This window comes from Vidua chalybeata, chromosome 7, assembly GCF_026979565.1.
Source record: "Vidua chalybeata isolate OUT-0048 chromosome 7, bVidCha1 merged haplotype, whole genome shotgun sequence".
Classification (NCBI taxonomy): Eukaryota; Metazoa; Chordata; class Aves; order Passeriformes; family Viduidae; genus Vidua; species Vidua chalybeata.
Window position 1 is genome coordinate 35,629,882 of NC_071536.1, and position 15,369 is coordinate 35,645,250.

General features: G+C 41.8%; 2 protein-coding genes across 5 annotated transcripts in view; both read right to left on the reverse strand.

The window, feature by feature from the left end:
- The window catches only part of GTDC1 (glycosyltransferase like domain containing 1), a 281,383-nt gene extending 278,439 nt beyond the window's left edge, over window positions 1-2,944 (reverse strand). The window contains exon 1 of the mRNA XM_053947689.1: window positions 2,935-2,944. The gene's annotated coding sequence lies outside the window, so the exon portion shown is untranslated. The remainder of the gene's footprint in view (window positions 1-2,934) is intronic.
- The window catches only part of ZEB2 (zinc finger E-box binding homeobox 2), a 115,215-nt gene that overhangs the window by 77,071 nt on the left and 22,775 nt on the right, over window positions 1-15,369 (reverse strand). The gene's annotated exons all lie outside the window — the stretch shown is intronic.

The following is a 15,369-nucleotide window of genomic DNA, read 5'->3' on the forward strand; positions in this document are numbered from 1 at the left end:
TTCCCCCCTCCCCAGCTGAGTAATAAAACATAGACTGATTTAAATAAGAATCATTATGCTCAGAAGGCCTCCTCTGGCTGGAAGACTTTTGTTCCACATGTCCCATAATCTCACTCCCACATGGCTGCCATAAGGTTGATGCTGAAATCAAACTCTACTATAGAATTTGCTTTTAGACACAGCAAAAATATGTATATCAGTTTGGGGAACGGAGTCCTATAATTTAGGTAATGGGAGAAATATACTTGGGAAACATCTTGACTTTGCTGCTCCCTTCTCTGTGTTTCCCCCTCATCCAGGTTGCTATTAGCATATGAAAAATGCTTTTAATTTTATCCATTTCTGGCCATATCTGTCACACACACAAGTGAGATAGCAGTTAGGTTTCAACTTATCTCTTCTTTACCACCTCAGCAGCAGGTTTAAAATAGATCACGCTCTTCTCGTTATTTGCAGCCAAGGTGTGTGTAACTCCCTTCCTGAGCAAAACCTGATAAAAGAGGAGCAAGCCACCCCATGGGGAGGTGGTTTGCTCCCAACTCAACCCCAAAAGTCTCTATCGCAGCATCTCACAGCTCTGGTTTCATTTGACAAGTACAAGTCAGGGCAGCTCTCACCCATAACTCGGGTCACAGCGTGGCGAGGCTGGAAGTTATGGCCCTATTTTTAAGCGTTTTCTATGTGCTGTTTATCTGTTTCCTTAAAACTCCCACTTCCACCCCTGCCCTACGGACGGAGCGCACGCGGCACCGCGGCTCCCACGCGCCCATTTTCCAAGACAAGGCGACTTTGTTTTACACCCAGAGACACCTCCCAGCCAAGCCCTATCCCCAAATTCTTCGCAGGCACACGTGACATGAGGCGATCCATGGCAGAGCCCAGGGAAAGCTCTCAGCAATATGCAATCCATTTTCACACATGCTATGGATCTCATGGCGTCAGTCATACGGTCACTGCACACACGAAGTATTTAAAGCCCATTTCTGCTACTTTTTAAGTAAATTAAAAACTCCCATTGCCTCCCAGGCAATTAGGTTGAGGCCCTAGGACTGGCTTAAAGCAGTGAGTCTCTGAGAGTTTGCGTTTAGTGGTATCTGGCCTGGGAATTCTTGTGGTTTAGTAAAATTTTGCACACGCACTCTGCAACTTGGCTTTCTGCGACATGTTGGGGAAATGGCTATTTTTGCATGAATGTTAAAAAAAAAAAAAAAAGAGCATGAAATTATGCTGCATTTTAATGGAAGGGTGGTTTTGCTTGACAAAACATATGTCTCTTATTAACAGTATTAATAGAAATAGGCCTGCTTTCAAACTTGCAATGAAACTTGACAAAACCCAGGGCTGGGTTCTCAGCTGAGCTTCAGGCACCTTTGCAACCCACTGCAGGCCTGCCTAACAAAACCCATCTCTTGTGAAAAAAACCCATCTCTCTGAGCATCCCACTAAATACCTGCAAGGCCAAGAGCTATACCAGGAGCTCATTTTGCAGGATGCTTTCTCCAGCTGGGAAATTCAGGAGATCCTCCTTGCATCACACAGCAGCCAGAATAGGGATGTGTGATCTGCCTATATAATTTTGGGTTTTTTTTTTTCTTGGATCAGCCCAAAGGAGACATGGGAATGGCTTTTGTCAGTGGTGCCCACTCATATACAGTGGTTAATAATAGCCAGGCAGCTCCAACCTTCTGGCTGGCATCAGCAGGACCCATGGGTATGAAATGCTGCAGGAGAAAAATCTGGAAGAGTCCAGACCAGTTCAGAGGAGAACAGCCTCCCTTGCTAGAAGTTATTACTTGAAGAATAAAGGGCACCTTGCTCTAATCAGGCAGATTAAGCTGATGAGCAAAGCACCTGAAACAACTTTTCCTCCCCACCTCACCTGAAGAGGAAAGAGCTCTCCTAAGTAAATAAACCAGCACAGTCCTTTCTCATTTTGACCATTTCTCACCATTTTACTCAACTGCCAGGGATACAGAAGCCTTAGCCCTGACAACACTTAAGTGAAAACTCCCTGGCTGGCTTTTTTTTACTTGCCTGACTTCTTTATTAAAGGCTTTCTGGCTGTGAGTGGGTGTCAGAGGTGCAGTATTTCACAGATCTGTGGGGCACTCCCTCATTTTGCTCTGAATCGAGATATTACAAGTTCCTCTTATTATAGAAAGCATGAAGAAAGATGATGAGCTCCAACTAAACCAATAGTCTCTGGGTATATTTATTTTATGATGATGGCAATGAAGTAGCCCCTCATATATTTTCTATTGTCTTCAATAAAGACACACTTTAATCACAAACTGACATATGAAACCTGCCTATTGGCCTATTGATATTTCTTTTGCACTGAGCAAGAAGCCAATAACCTATTTTAAATATAATTTTTAGAAACGACATTACCTAAGAAAAAGCTAGCAGTATTCCTGATAAAATATATTGTGGTGAGGCTGAAAAGTGCATGCAAAGCAAGCTGCATTATTAGAATGTTTAAATATTAATTATACCGCTGTGTAGTAAAGATGATCAACTGTGAGTGTCAACTAATTTTCTAAAAGCTGCAATGTTGGATGTCGTCTAAACTTCTATTGTTAAGCTAAAACTAAAAGCCCAGCAAGTTTAGTCTACTGGAGTGTGTTTATTTTTATTGGTTTCTGCATAATTTTTTTTAACGTAAACCAACTTTAACCCCTTTACTGTAATCTCTGCCAGTGGAACTCCAATAGCACATCATAAAATTCCTATAATTCTTCAAAGCAATGTAACTGGAAAAGAAAAAAAAAAAAAAAAAAAAACAACAACCAAAAACTATGGGCACTTTGCAACAAATGCCAACTATGAGATTCAGCCAATTAAATTTAACTCTTGCGAGCTCATTTCTCTGGCAATATATGTGTAGATGTAGGTTCAGCCTGCCCTCCCACAGCCAATTTTGTTGGGAGCAACTCCCAGCCAGGCTGCTCGGTGCTGGGCTGGCTGCATTGTGTGAAAAATCCTGCTCAGGTGGTACCTAGAGCTGGTAGGGAAGGGAGGCTGAGCAGACAGATGGGGAGGCAGATGTACAATGCTACATAAAAGTAGAAAGACTTATATTATCTTCTGTGAATGCCTTAAGTGACTGAGCGCAGGCAGCAGGCGGAGGGGTGCCAGAGTGGGGAATGAAGAGTTAACCAAAAAATGACTGTCATTTCTCTCCCTCCTCGCAGCTATTGCTCCCTCAGACTTTCAAGAGGAGCCACAAGACTCGAGTGAGAGAATCACTTTGAGATTCTTCTGCGAAGACAAAGAAATGGTGTGCGCCGAGGCTGGTAGGCTTCTTTCCGTCACTCATGGATGCTCTGCCAGGATTTCCCACCTGAGACAGATTGCGACGCATGTTCGAATCACTCATGCAGGAGAAGCAATACACAAGTTCAGTGTAAAGCCACTTTAAAAGCTCATCGGGTGCATACTTTACTTGTACAAAATACCTTATTCATGATGGAGCAGTGAGGGCCTAGGTAATTACTTGAATCAAGGTGGCCTCAGAAGTGTTTAAATCTACAAGGACACTTAGAGCATGAATAATGCAAAATAATTTGCATCTAAATTTTTTAAGTGTTCTTTATTCAAAAACTAAAATGCAGTTCCGATTAAAGTTTGATGAGTGAAAGCTGAGCACTTCATACCCACTGTGAAACGTCTCCTATTTGTGGAAATTATTTCAGACAGTGGTAAAGGGACAAAAGAGATCAAAAAAAAAAAAAAAGTTGGTGATTAATCTGCATTTCTTTTAAGCCATCCTTATTCCACGAGGTTTGGTGAGTAGGAAGTTAATTTCTGAACTTGCTGGTCTGATACCAGCTACATTTCACCCCTTTAAAGCAGCCCCATCAAAAGCACAGCTCTAATTATTAACCAAACAAAATAACTATTCTTTTGCCTCTGATGATAGCGCAAAGCCGCTCGTGGCTCTGAAATTTGCCCAGTATCTCTTAGTGCAATTAATCTCGCTTCTGTCCCCGTCAACCTCTTTGGAAAAGCCTTACATGCAAAAATACCCTGGCTGCCTCTCACTCTGTGCTTATAGGGCAAGAGCTTGCATTTCTTCACTTGGAGCGGGTTGCATCCCTTTCTTTTGAATTTGCCATTGACAGCATAAACTGCCGCGTATATCATCGGTTCAGCACTTTATTATATCGTCTCTAGTCCTATTTTAGAACGTGTTGAGCAACCCCCATAAAAATTGTTAAAGAGGAAGGAGTGAACAAGACAAATGTTGTGTAACGCGCTCGCTGAAAATTATGCCTTTCTCTGCCTGGGCTGGAGGCAGAGGAGAAAAAGGGAGAGGGGAAGCATGTCAGAAACAGCCGTTTTCGTGTGCAGACGTCAGTGATCCTGTTGTTAAATGTGCTTAATTCACGATTATGTTTCCAACGCTCGACCCTGCCCATCTCACTGGCGGGAAGGCACCGAGAGAAGAGACATTCAAAGTTGGAGAGTTCTCAGATCCCCGGAGATTTCTACAGGAGAATCTGCATGCATCTGCTCCCCAGTTTGTTCCTGCCCTCCACACCCAACGTCTTGCTGCAGTACGAGAGCCAGACCTTCCCAAAAGCAGTCCCGGGAGTAAGGGGGATGTTTTTTTCCAGCTGCTAAAACCTCAGGTTGGGAAATCTGCTGGAATCCAACAGGTTAGGCAGGCAGCGAAGTTTTAAGCGCCGGCTCACTGTGAGCAGCTAAACTTTAAAGGCCCCTTTGCAAAGGAAAATCATTTTCCTTCTGCAGCCCTTATAAAGAATAAAGACTTCCAATTTATTACCAGCTCGAAAGCTGGCTGCCACTTTATTGGACTTTCAGATGAGTGTGCTCGCCACGCTTTCTTAGGGAGAGGATCTGCTACGTTTTTCTTGGATTTGGAACAATGCGAACATTTTTTTAACTCATTGAACAAAGATTTCCCCAGCAACAGACCCCCTGCTCAGCAGGTCACCTATCTTTGCGACAGTTTTTCTTTTCCCACGCTAACCCTAGGGCTCATTTGCATAAGGTCTCTGTTGTGACAATTAGTTTCAGGTGAGCTGATTTCTATGAGGTTTGCCCAAGACGATACACAAGCTCTGGGCCTCCCTGATCCTGGCCCTAATTGCGACTGACTGGCACCAGACACAATCACCCTCTTGATTCAGCAAATTGTCCTGCAAGTAGCTTGTTGTGACCCTGCAATGCACAAATCATATCATGTCAGCCCGGCATAGTAAACAGTGAATAAAGAAAATTAAAAAAAAAAAAAAAAAAAAAAAAAAAAGCTCCTCCATCTTCTAGCCCCAGTGGACAAGATGAATACAAATTAAAGCTATATCATATCTGTGTGCTGGTGGAAGAGGTGGCTCTGCCCTGACTAACAACTTTGGTTTGCTGGGGAGTTTTTTGGGGGTTATTTTTAGTTTGCTTTGGGAAAAAAAATCAGATGTTGCTTCATTCTGTCACCTGGGGAGAAATTCCCCAGGTAGCATAGCGGGGTCACCGTAAATACTTCCTAGCTCATTGTTGTGGAAATAAGCAATATGTTCCTTCATCATCTCAGAAGGTACATGGTACAGCCACATGCACATTAGTTGGGCTCCCAGACCTCCCACTCAGGGAAAACACAAATGCAAAAGGCTATCTGACTTTTGGGAAGTTGGGACAGAGCTTTTCCCAAAGTGCCCAGGAAGGAGTGGCGGGGTGCAGGGAGACCTCACCCCTCTTCTCCATGGCTGACAGTCCCTCATCTCACCACAGCACTGCTTTGGGCTCAGTTCTGCCTGTTTTGGAGCAGTGATAACCCTGTGGATTGGGTATTGACGTGTCAGCCTGGGGAAGCATGCAGCCTCTGAGATGGGCAGGGAAAAGGAACAAGTAATAAATCCAAGGGGACAAAGGCAGAGTTAAGGAGGCTGGAGGAACACCTTTAACTGCCACACTAATGATAACGCTTGGTCAGGATGAAGAACTGTCCTTATCTGTGAATAACTCCCTTTTCCTCTGTTTGACTCAGTTTTCATGTTATTTTTTGGTGTGATGCTCAATTCTTTCCTACCAGAGTAGCTCTGGCTGTGACCTCCGCCCCGTGAGTGTGAGTCAGGAGAGACTCCCTCCCCACCTTATATATTGCTTTTTTTTTTTTTTTTAAGTGAAGACTAATTTGCAAAATATTATTCACCATAGAGACAAAAGCTGCTCCCCTACTGTAACTGGGATATGAAGGGTAAACTCAAATCCAGACAGGTATATTGAGTTCTGACTTCAGAGAGAGACCACGAGGGCAGGATTAGACCCCTCAAATATATTTTGTGATGATCATTATGTGAATTAGATCAGGCTATTAGTTTTGGACTACTTTTAATCTCCTGGGGAAATCTGTATTTACATTTGGGTTGGGTTTTTTTTCCCCCTGATGCAAATTGCTTCCCCAAATAAATAGTTATGTTAAAAATCCTAGTAAAAAACTGTTTCAAAATCCTTCACTGACCATGGCTGGCAGCCAGTGTGAGAGGTCAGGCTGCCAGCCCCAACAGTTTGCAGCTGCAGTCGAGGTAACTATATAGGCAAAAGTGCATCTGACACAGTGCATTTCTGTTAATCTGCACTCTTGTCAACTGATACAGGCAAAAAGGACTAATTGTTTATGTGCATAAAAAGATAAAAGTAAGAATGAAAGAAAAATCTTCCCTCAGCTGTGAACACCAAGTTTTACCCCAGGAAAAAAAAAAACTGCAGGGTGGGAGACTTAATTCTTCTTTACTGGTACAATTACATTGATTTAAAAGTCATTAAATCTTCTGATATTCATGTGATCTCAGGAGTTGTTTATGACCTGGGGTTCTGTCCCAAGCATGCCTGTATGGCCTGAATAATGTGAGGGAGGTGGGGGATACCCCCTCACTGCAGGCAGGGCAGGCAGGGCAGCCACAGTCCCACCCTGGGCTCCCCAGCATCACACTCTGTACCTTTGCAGGACATTGAGGTTGCATTTGGACAAAGAAACAGGACAGGCAGCACTCTTGGAACAGGACACAAGGTCAGCCTTGGGTTATTTCTTCCAGTGGTGTGTACTATCCTGCTGGGAAGCCCTGTCAGTCCCTCCTGATCCCTCCTGCCCGGAAAGGTGCACAAGAGGAAGGACACTCAAAGTCCTGCCTGCCACGAACCTCCCCATGGAAAACTGCAAAGCTCCCAACACTTTTGCCACCATACAAACCCTGCCAGGCTTTGGCTGGGCTGCACAAACCCACTGTGTCCAGCCTGAAGCACTGCTACCACGCTCAGTCCCAGCCGTGGCAGGAGCAGGTGGTTGCCCACCACTTGCCATCAGGCCAGGGCTCGGCTGTGGATGCACAGCAAGAGACCTTCCAAACCTCACCTTCCCCATTTTTAACGTGTGTCCCCTTTTCATGGCATCCTGTGTCCCTGCTAATGCTTTTATCCCTCTCTTGTGACACAAGCCATGCTTTTACACCGAAGGCAACACAGCGAGCTGATTTTGCACTTTAACCTTCAGCAACTCTGATTCTAATGCAAGGCAAAACTTTTAGATTTTTAAGTAAATAAACAGTTGATTCTGACAAAAATGACTATTCCCTGAGGGGACATTTTTGTGAAACCGCGCCAGGTACAAAAAAAATGTATATTTTTTGGCTTGGTCATGAAACTGTCAAAACACAACTCTAACATGTTTTGCTGCATATGTAATTTTTTTCCCACAGCTCTTTCCGAGCAATGCTTAATTCTGAATTCTTTCTGCACCCAGCATTTGCAAGGAAATTGATAGATGCACAAGCAATTCAAGCTGAGTTTCTAAGTGAGTGAAATAGAACAGCCAGGAGAAAGGAGGAGGAGAAAAGCAAGACAAAGCCGCAGAAACTTTGTTAAACTTTCCAAATAAATTATGGTTTTGAGATACAATTCACCCTCAAGATAGAGCTTTGGTGAGATTTAAGCAGGGAGAAGGTTGTCTGCTGGCCCTGGGCACATGGGCTAAGTTTCACCTTCTGTGCTCACGTAACTTCACTTAATTTTATTTTTAACTGCTCTCTCTCTCTCTTGCTCTTTCTCATATATAGATATATGTTTGTATATGTAAATATCAAAGTATCTTGATCATAGTTGTGATTAAAAACTTCACTTTTACTAAAAACAGCTATGGCACTGCTCTTTAAAATAATAATATATTTTCCCAAGTGCCTTCACCGTTTCATCCCAGCAACTGAAACAGAGACAATCCTTTGTATGCTGAAATGTATAATTATCATGTAGCCAAAAGGGAGGGTGTAATTTTCACATCTGATTACAAGGGAAGAGTGTAAGTGAAGCTGCCTTGGTAAACTTACACTTGTTTACAGAGAGCAATACCTTTGATATTAAAAACTCCAAACATGTAAAATGCTGGAAAAAATCAAGATTGTCACGCACCAAAGCTAAACATCAACAACAACAACAAACCCTAAGCAATTTTTTTGGCATAGTTACAAACGAAAAGTCAATTCTCCTGTACTCGGGCTGTTCTCCTCACTTGAGATGTTTGTTAAGAGACAAATTGTTTTTGCACAGTGTGCTCTACTTGTTCATGTGGAAGGTTAAGAAGCTCAAGATCCAGCTTTACTTAAAAAAAAAAAAAAAGAGGGGTGGGAGAGATTTCAAATGTTTCTGCTGTTTATAGCTCTATTTGGGGAGTTTAAACTACAGAAATGTTTTTCATATTTGACTCCATCTTCACAGAATTTACTTCTCCTAAATGTGACTGCATTTGCTTTTAAGATTTTTGTTTTCTTTTTTTTAAAACACATGACCTTTCTCCTGTTTATTTCTTTTTATCTCTCTTTCTTTCTTTGCTGATTCTCTCATTAAATGAGCTTCTACTCGTGTGAAATTAATTTTTGACCAAGTAGGACAAGATGGTATCAAGGAAAGGAAGAGCTGTTAGAGAAAACATCACTTACCAAGGAGATTAAAGATATGGAGAAAGATCACACTACAGGTAGAAGGAAAAACTACTGAAAAACCAAGTAAGATATCAGAAACTGTTTAAAATGAGATGAAAGTATAATTGTTAAAGAGTTGTTGTTGTATTTTTAGAAATCATTAAAAACTCTCTGTGCAAGCATTGGGTGTCAAAGTATGATAATCTCAGGCTTTCGCTAACCAAGAAAAAGGAGGAGAATGAGAAGGAAAACCAAATTTTAGTATGTGGAAAACTCAGCTTTTTGTTAGAGTATGAAAAGAAAATCATAATTAACATGTACAAGATCTATCAACAAGACTATGATAAGACCCTATTTTCTAAAGTATGTCTTTTTTTCCTGCCCTAAAATTAAGTTCCTGGTCCCATATCCTTGCTCTGGACATCATATCCATGGGAAAAAACACCCACCACAACAACTAAAGCATATGAAAAATAAAACATAACTCAGTAATAACAGTAATTCCACTTGAGGATGCATGTAGTTACTTTAAAAGTGGTTTTGTCTTGTGCAGAAAGACATGAATGCAAGGGCTACTGAAAGCAATTTAATACCAGGTGGGGGTTGACATTAATCTTTCATGACAATAATATTGTGGTGTTACAGGAGGGCAAAAACAAATACCTTCTTGCACGTAGAACCACTTCCCTAAGAGTCTGTGCCTGTCTTAAAAACGCACGTATAGAATTGATGTATGGCCCCAAATTCATAACAAATATGATTATTAAACAGTCTCCACTCGTGCAAATAATGGGACCTGTCCTCCTTCTGCTTCCCTTAGGTGTGATCCAAGCTTTCTCTGTGAGCAGCACAGGAATGCTATTCCTCCTGGAATGGGCCAGGTTTGGTGAGCCCAGGCTGTGCAGAGCTGTTTTCTGCAGCATACAGAGCCAAATTCTGTCTGTGGTTGAGAGCAGTGCCATGAAAGCCAACGGTGCTGCACAGGGGTAGATGGTGTGCCTGAGGTAGACACAGCTTCTGAGCAGCATTAGTGTACTTAAAACAACAAATTAATGTCTGTGGAACACTAATCAATGTTTGGTGCACTCCACATTTTTCACTGAGTTGTTAAGAGTACATTTGCTTATATTTTGCACTATTTTAATTTAGCCATATTGATCAAACTGAACACTCAATAAGACCCTAGGCACCTTAGCCTTATTAAAATTAGTCAACTTGAAGTAAGTGAGCGGAGGAAGTAATGGAAACTATTCAGAGATTTAAATACAGTGCAGCCCACTTAAATAAATACCTGTTAATGAAATAAATCTGTATATGCACATATTTCCTCAGAAACAAATTATTAAGGAGGCCCTTTAGAAGAATAAGACTCAAACATATTCCTTAGTTTAAAATAGAAATATTTCTGTGTACATTTGCATTTGCTGCGTTAAACTTGGGGAGTCCATGCTGACCTTTCTCATCAAAGCAGTTATCATTCTTTAGAGTCTTACAGTGTCAAAATTGATAAAAATGTCCCTAATTAACCTGTAAGTAAACACTGTTGTGGGGTTTTGGTAGCTCTACCAAATGAGTTTATCCCAGGAAGAGTAGAACTCATCTGGGCCGGCTCCCAGAAAAGAATATCTGGGCAGCTGCAGAACTAAAATAAAAAGCATTTAACATGCAGTGGAAAAAAATAAAAGTCATACACTCTAGTCTTTACAAATAATATGTCTTTGTCTTCAGAAAGTTCTATTTTTTTTTTTTTTTAAGCAGGGGTAGAGAGGCGAGATGAGAGCACCAATTCCAAGGCTTGGCTTGAGCAGGGATTCACAGTACAACTCCTTTTGGCACATCTCTGGAGCTCAAAATATTGTTTTTGAAAACACTGCTGTTTTTCAACAAAAATGGGAGATTAGACAACATCTTCAGCTGATTAATCCTCTCTGCTCTCTGAGGGGGTGACCTATGATAGCATATTTTTTTAGCCGGGGAAAAAAAATTCCACCATGCAGCAAACTCTTCCTGCGGTACCTACAAATGAATTAAGCTAAAAAGTGGGTAGAGGACCTGTGGAGGTTTCCTGGACTCCTTGCTTAAGGGATGCCTTTAGAGGGCTTTGTACACCCATTTTTTTCCCCCAGTCCAATAAAAAATATTAGCTCTTTTCCCTGAGCAAAATCCCTCTCATGAATCAGGCCCTACACTTGCAACTAGTGTGATATTGCTGGCCAGGTTTCACCCCAGTAAAATTCTAATCTATACTTTGTCTTGCAGAATTAAGAAGAAAATGCATATCAGCAGAATCTCCTCTCTACTTTATTTCATTTATAAATTACGAGAATGATGCTATTATATATTATTAATTTCTGCTGTTCTCCAACTCGGCTGCAGCAGTGAGCTGCGGATGTTGGAACGGTGTAATTATGTTCTAGTAGGGCAGCCATCCGTTTCCTTTCAAAAATTTACAGGATTCTTAATCATGCTGCTCATTTGGGTGCGCAGTAGCGAGGATGGCGAAACACAAACAGGGCACGTTCGTTTACACAGGAACACCTGCTTAGCATGATAGCAGATGTCAGTCAGCAAGCAGAACACAAAAGAAAAATATCAACAACAGCAAACTAGAAGCATTTTTAACTCGGTACGGAGATCTCTTGTCTGGGGGAAGCCAAAGGAAGGGGATGCGCCTTTGCAGGTCAAAGCAGAGGCGTGGTGTGATTTGGAAAGTCTCAGCCAATGTTCCCCAGGGAGTGGGTCAAAAAATCTAAGACAAACTGCTCACTGGATGATGGGATATTTAACAATTTCTCCTTCTAGAGGGCCACTTTTGCCAGTTTAATGCTAGGCATCTTTCAAGGGTCATCGTAAATATATGGAATATTTGATAACTACAGGGAAGTAGTTGGGAGGAGTAAAATCCAGAGAACTACTGCTCCGTGTGTAAGGGTCTGCCAGCATTCCCGCTGCAACCACTTATTCTCAAGGCTTTAACTTTAAATGTTTCATCCAGGGCTGCATCTTGGCTCTCCCATCTCAAATTGAGAGCGTTTCTGTCTGGTGCATATTTCATGAAATAAAAAGATGTCAGCGGAGGAGCAAAAGTTCAGTGATTTTGGGCTCTCCCGTGCAGCGCTCCAGCCTGGCAGCGGCCACACCTCTCCCGGGGAGGTGTCAGGAGCGCGGAGCCCGAGCCGAGCTGTGGCAGGCAGGTATTAATAATCCCCCTCCGTGGCATAGGCAGTAACTACTCTTGCCCAGGATTGTTAGTATTCAGAGCGAGTCAACTTGCGTGGGTCCGTGCATTAAGGGCTCCCTAAGTATGCATTGACTTGATACCCAGTAATGGCTTCTAAGGAGCCGTTATGTAGTGCCGTGTCAATGATCCATGCATTGAGGACTCCCTAAGTACGCATTGACACGATAGACCGGAACGGCTCCGAAGAAGCCGTTACGGTCTATCATGCCAATGATCTGCGGATATTGGCAGTGCCTCCCACACTTCTGCAGAGACTGTAAAAGTCTCTGAAGAAGCTCTTATGATCTCAGTGGAAGGACCATCAATCAGGTGGATGGCAGGGTTGAGTTTTGCCGTTTTTCCACCTGATCATTGGGAGGCCATGTGCTGCTTCTGGAGTTAGATTCAAAGAACGGACAACATGTAAAGGCTGCCCACCCACGGAGTGGCTCTGGGACTGTGCAGAGCTAACCAGGATAGTAATATGACCTCTGGTTTTATTTGGTTTTGGTTTCTAGTTCCAGCTGCTTCCAGATGGGACATCTTGACCAAGTCGCTTCAACTCTTCCTACGTTTGTTTGCTCTCCTTTAGCAAGCATGGAAAGGGATGACATCTTGTGAGTGAAGACTGCAGTGGGGCTTGGAAAATGTGAATTTAGAGCAGTTACAACTAAGGCTGGTGTGAACATCTCATCACTGGTGGAGGGCTGAGATGAACAAGGTGTGTACATAGAATCACACAATGGTTTGGGTTGGAAGGGACTTTTAAGATCATCCTGTTTCAACCTCCTGCCATGGGCAGGGACACCTTCCACTAGACCAGGTTGCTCCAAGCCCTGTCCAACATCACACCTTTCACACTCAAGCATGCAGGCAAAGCTACACTGAAAGGAAGTCTTACTTCTAAAGTTTTATAAACTCCTATCTATTGAGTTTATATCGTTTCCATCCACTCAATTGCTGTGTATTCACATCAGTTCTGAGAATCACTGGTGTCAGAAGGTCATCTGTATTTTCTGTGATGCCAAAACTTTCTCTGCAGATGCTGTGAACCTCTTTTCATGTCTTCTTTGGTACACAAATATTTTTTAAAATATGTTTTAAAGGTACATCATTCACAATGAAGTTTTAATTCATGCTAAGTCTATGACCACAAGACACTGCTTAACCAGCTGGTATTGCTTGTGTCTACTTTTCCATACTCTTTCAGGGAAAACTTGACTTTTTACTCTTTCATATTCACTTCATAATACTGTTGAGGGGAGGTAGAGATATAGTAGAATTTAAGTATATAGAATACTCCACCTACTTTATACCTTGGTTAGAATTGGATGATCTTTGTGGTCCCTTCCAACCCAAACCATTTGATGATCCTATGATTCTCTGATAATAATAAGCCCATTTATGGTATGATCCCCCATAATTTAATTTATATCTACATGGTTAAATGTTAGCAGACCACCAGAGAAAGACTGTAATCATACCTTGTGGAAAGCAGAGATCCTCAAGCAAGAAAAAGTAGAATTACTGTGCATGTTGGAGCACCATAGAGAGACCTTGTCTGTAGCCAGGCTGGCCTGAAAATTGTGAGTTCAAAAAACAAAAGAAACTGTGCAAAAGGAGATGGAGGAACATTATAGAAGATCAGAAAGGGTCATGATAAAGGAGAAACTGAGAAGGCAAAGAAGGCTCAAGGAGCAGTGGTTATTAATCCCAGGTACCTCTCTCTTTGGACTCGAAGACTGAAATATTTTTAAGTGTATTTTCAGATGTATGGAAGCGCTAGATTTGTCCAGAGACTGTTATCCCTAATCAGTGATAGTTTTGGCACTGTTAATAATCAGTTTGGAGTTGTAGAACAGCTGTAGCCATCAGGTCCACAACAACATCGCCAGCAAACAGAGAAGAGAAGAACAACATGAAAACTACTAAAAGCTTGAGCCTTGCATGGATTTTACCAACACAGCCCTCACTCAAATGCCTTTCAGGTAGAGGAGTTTGCAAAATATTCTGGAAAGCCACAATTGTTCTTTGGACAATCTGCTCTCCAAAGGCAAAACTATTAATTCCTTGAGAATGTATCTTTGGGATTTAAAGTCTCTTTGGGGTGCCTCTGAGAACCTATGGGCACCAACCACTGCTGCAACCCAAATTGCATTCAACATTTACCTTCATGCTGCACGTTGCAAAATTGTGCGAAAAGTTGCATTTCCAAATATGGACAGCAGAAGACTGATGTCCTTTGGAAAAAAAAAAACTGTAAGCTTTTCACTAAATTTAATCATCTGGGGGTTTAAACTCTACTGAGAAGGAAGAGAAGATATCGCTTTACAATGATTCAGACCATATTTCACGTGCAGCATTTAATGGATGCTTTCAGGTATCTCATGTTATAACGCTGCCCTTGCAACATGTGCTGAGCCCTCGATGTAAAACCTCAAATATTTTTTTCAATCTCTGGGATAGGAATAGGCATTTGCCTCCTTCCATGTGTATATTTTTTAGTAAGAATTTTGCACGGTATAATTGAAGCCTGGCAGTTTTTACCAATCGAGGCTTAAGAGGAAAATTAACACAATGTAATGTTTTGTGTCTTTTTTTTTTGTCCATGCAGACCAGTCACTGAAAAGGTGCAAAGCACTTCTAAAAGTACGTTTTCTGAAATTGAAAGCCTTTTAAGAAAGGTACACAATGCAAGAATACGCAGCTGCAATTTTAAAAAGGCTACTGCTCCTTTAATGCCCAGCTGGTCCTGAGATGTAATAAAATTGACATATTGATTCCTTTGAATTTACAAATGCCTGTTTCATAAACTCCATCTCCAAAGCCTAGGCATCTTTAGAGCACTGTCATTTTTTTCTCCAAATGGATCAATTATGTGCCCACGTAATCCTGTTACCTGTGAAATCCATGCATACTTCTCCCATTTGCTGCAGTTCCCAGGCGGACAAACTTGCATTATGTACGCATAAACAAACAGAGCATTTTCCTGATATTAGGGATTGTTTTCAAAGTGAAAAGCAATCTCCTGGGTCCTTTACTCAAAAAAAAAACCCATACATAGTGTGGTGTTCCTCCAAGTAACCTCACTGCACTATATGTATAATTATTACACAACACAGCAAATCATTAAAAAAACATTGAGTCCCTCTATCGCAAATGCTTCAACTGCAAAAAGGCACCAAGACTTAGCAGCCAGCCCTCATTTTCCTGGTGAAT